Raw genomic sequence first — 4,031 nt, forward strand, 5'->3', positions numbered from 1 at the left:
GTGCAGAAACAGCGGCTCTGAGCCAAAGAAGAGGCTGGTTCAGAGCAATGCAAAACATACAAAGGCTTAAAGGCCCCACGATACAAACACAAGTGAGGCCACTGGGGTGGCTGAGGCAGCACAACAAAACAAGGGAAGGAATTTCTGCATTTGCCCAAAACTCTTGGCATCTAAGTCTCCGTGCAGTAGGGATCAAAGAGCAAAGGCTGCCTCTGTGCTGCTAAATCCTGCTGTATGTTGAATTACTCACGTCAAGAGACATGCACGGAAAGAAGAAGCCATCGCCAGCTCTGTGTACTGTGTCCTTCCGAAGGCTGCACTGGATCTTGTCCTGCAGGGCTGATTCTCCTCTGCTCTCCCTCCAGCCAGGCCCATCCTTGTTTTTAACTCCTGCTCTCACGCAGTTCCTGAAAGGGGGAAAAATTACTGCTACTCCCTCCATCAGCTGCAGGGCAAACGCAGCTGCGCTGCTCTGAGAAGTCCTGCACAGAGGCAGGCACGGCTCTCGGAAGTGGCCCAGCCTCTCGCCCACGGCAGCTCTCTACCTGCTGTTGGGAGAGGAGGGCTCTGCCGTGGCTGCGGAGCGGGACGCCAGAAGCACTGTCGTGCTTGGCACACACCCCTTGCTGCTGACAAAAGCAACAGAAGAGAGCAGTTAACAGACGGACGAAGCCAGGCTCGTGCCGAGCGCAAGGAACCGGCTGTAGCACTCTGAGGACTGGATCAAAGACCCTGCAAAGCAATTCAGCAAGTACACCTCCGTGGGCCTTCATTTTCCGGTTCTGTTTGAGATGTTAATGGGTATACCTGTAATTTGCAGCAAAGACACAGATAAAAAAAGGCAAGAATAAATTGGCCTCGAGGATGCTGACATACCTTACCTGTTCTTTTCTCCTTTTCAGTAATCCTTTTACTTTGTATGGTGCAAATTTTTCTGCTGGGAACATTTGTTTGCTTTTTAAATCATCGTGAAAATTGAACTAGCAGGATAGAAAACTGTTTCCCACTCGTGAAAAATTCAGAGACGTGAACTGCTTCTGTAAGAATAATGTGACTTGTCAGACATGGAAGCAGTTAATTGTTCTGTTAGCAGTGTTTGTTTTATTTGACATCAGTTTAATTCCATTATTACTCAACAGAATATATTCTTCTTTTCACAATAGTAAAGCTTATGGACTTTGACTACTATAAGAGCTCAGCTATGCACTGCACACAGAGCAAGATACCGGTTTTGTCCCGAGAGCTTGAAGTGTTTATAGTCACCATCTGTGTCTGAGACAGGCTGTCTTTGTGACCTTGGACAAATCTCTCAACGTCTTACAACCAGGCATCATAAACGCCTGAATTGCCCAACTGTAACAGCCAAGGATAGCCGTCAGTTGGTGGAATTCTTAACAGACAAACTTCTGAGAGCTTCAGATTAAAGACATTAAAAGGGCAAAGTCTTAGCATGTTGTATTTTTTCCGCTTCATGTGTAGCGCACTTTGTAGTCTTTAAGCAGATATTTTTTATTAATTTCTCACTGCTCTAAACAAAAAGATTGAGGCAAATCAGGAACTTTTCACAGAAAAATACTTACACAAACTAGTAATTTAGGGAGGACAATACTGCTCAAACACGATTCTGTGATTTTTCCAGGTTACTCATTTACACTCTCTAATGTACGAACTGCTTGCTGCATACAAGTGTAAATAAACAACTGAGCAGGTTTAACTCCAGCCAGCCTGGTTAGTCAGGCCAATAAAACCACCCTGGTGTCCCGCTGTTAAGGTGTTTACAACAGATTTCCTGCATCATGACATAGCGTAGAGCATGCCGTTTACAGCCAGGCAAGCTCATAGGACTGGAAAAGGCTGTGCAGAATGAAAGACTTGGTTACTGGAGAAAGGAAGGAGGCTAATTTTGGAGTAATCTATTGTGGATGAAAAGCAAGATCGGGCTTTCACAGGTGTGGAGGCTGTAAGGAGACTGATGCTGTCCTACACTCCTGCAGCTCCCACTGGTTACCACCAGGATTTGTTCTGGTTTATAGTCTCACTTCTCCTTGCTCTGCTGTTCCCTGCTACCTCTTCTTGCCCCAAAGCACACCTGCATGAGCCATCTCTCCCTGGCCTATTTCTTCCCTCTGACTTTGCCTCCAAGTTTCCAAAAGATAAAAAAGGAGCCTAAGTTGTTCTGTTGGGAAATCCAGAGCCATCTCTGTTACCACAAAGACAGCTCCAGTGACAAACCAAGAACAGTTTCCTCTCCGTTGCACACAACGCAGAACCAAATCCTGAAAAAGTGCAGGTACAGCAGCGTCCCAGGGGCCACCCCAGTGCCCAGATGCAGCAGGTGCCCTCTGATGTGCAGCAGAAGCGAATACCGTGCCAGGCTGCATAGGAAGGAGAAGCACCCAGAAAAAGCTGACTCCTGTGACTCCGTGCCTTTCCACGCAACCGTGCTGGATTATTTGGAGAGAGGATATACCACTCCCAAACTGCTTTTCCCATACAGACTCAGCATGGAGGCCAAACTCCTCCCCTCCTGGATGTTAACAGTGTCATTAACACAGAAAGTAACAGTGATCCCCCATAAAGGTCAGCGCAGAACTTTTCCCAAGACATGGCTGCTTCTCAGATTGCTCCAGCCACACCCCATATCCTTCTCCTCTTTCATACCAGTCTGCTGTGCAAACTCCCAAGCTCCTTAGAATAACTACAACTCTTTCCCACAGTCTCCTCCAAGTGACTCGCCCAGAGCCGCCCTCAAAGCTACTGTCAAACAAGCCCCTACGCCCCAAAGAGCACTCCAGCGCCAGCAACAACAAGCCACGCTTTTCTCCTGCATGTGCCCCCCAAAGCCTCAGAGATTCCTTGGGACACAGAAATCATTTAAACACCAAATTTTCTTTAAGGATGCAAAAAGCTCGGGGGGGGGGGGGGGGGGAACATCGCAAGTATTTAACAGTAAAATGTAAACAAAAGTCTCCATTAATTCCAACTTTGTGCTACTGCAGCTAAGCAGTAACCCTGCCCAAACACAGATTTTCATTCCTCATTCTGGCTCAGCCTTGGCAGACAGCAGCTCCAACCCCGCATTGCTGTAGCTGCTGGCTAATACGTTTGCTTACTGTCTAGCATTTCGTCACCAGCTAAGCACTGGCGGCACTTGCCTATAACTTTGTATAAAGCACAGATTCACCTCTGTTTACTCGCTTGAAGAGCACGGTGGAAGCTAGCAGTGTCTGGCTGTGTTAGGAGACAACCAAGAGCTTTGGCTCCAGGGCTGCGATGAGCCTGATGACGAGCCAGCAGAGAACAGGGTTGAGCGGTTGGAGCAGATGAGGGTGCTCAGATGCAGCCTTTATGAGAGGAAAAAGGAGCAAAGAGCCATTCCTAGCCCTTTGAAGAGGTGAATCAGATACCCGAGGACTGGCCGAAGCAGAAGACACAGCAGGTCCTGCCAGTAAGAGAGGAGGCAGCTCGCCGCCTCGCAGGAGCCTCGGGGCAAAGCGCCGCGACCAGACGGGCCGGGCGGCTGTGAGAGGGCAGGAAGCGCTCGCCACGCCGCCGGGCTGGAGGGGGACCCCGCGGGGCTGCGCCACGCCAGCAAGTGGGAAACCCTCTATTACAGCAGCTCCCGGGCTGCTGGCAGAGGCCCAGCCTGTCGCCTGGCGAGGCGCCGGGCTGCTTCCCGCCTGGGGATGAGGGACGCCACAGGAGCCGGCCCAGCCGCCGCCGCGACCAGGGCCGACTGGGCCTCGGCGGCACCACTCCCTCCGCGCCGGGGCAGAGGGGACCCCTCTGGGGCGAACCCCCGCGAGGAAGGGAGGGAAGGAGGGAGGGATGGAGGCGGCGGCGGGCCGAGCTCCCACCCTGCGCCCCAGCAACAAGAACGAACACAAACCCCGACGCGGCCGAGCCGCTCCCCTCAGGTACGGCCGCGGGAGACGCAGAGGAGTGCGCAGGCGCAGCCCTGGGGAGGCGGGGTCTCGCGGGACGCGGCGCTCTCGCGAGAGGGGCGGGGCGGGCGGGCGGGGCGGCGGGAG

The sequence above is a fragment of the Mycteria americana genome, chromosome 15 (assembly GCF_035582795.1).
Source record: "Mycteria americana isolate JAX WOST 10 ecotype Jacksonville Zoo and Gardens chromosome 15, USCA_MyAme_1.0, whole genome shotgun sequence".
Classification (NCBI taxonomy): domain Eukaryota; kingdom Metazoa; phylum Chordata; class Aves; order Ciconiiformes; family Ciconiidae; genus Mycteria; species Mycteria americana.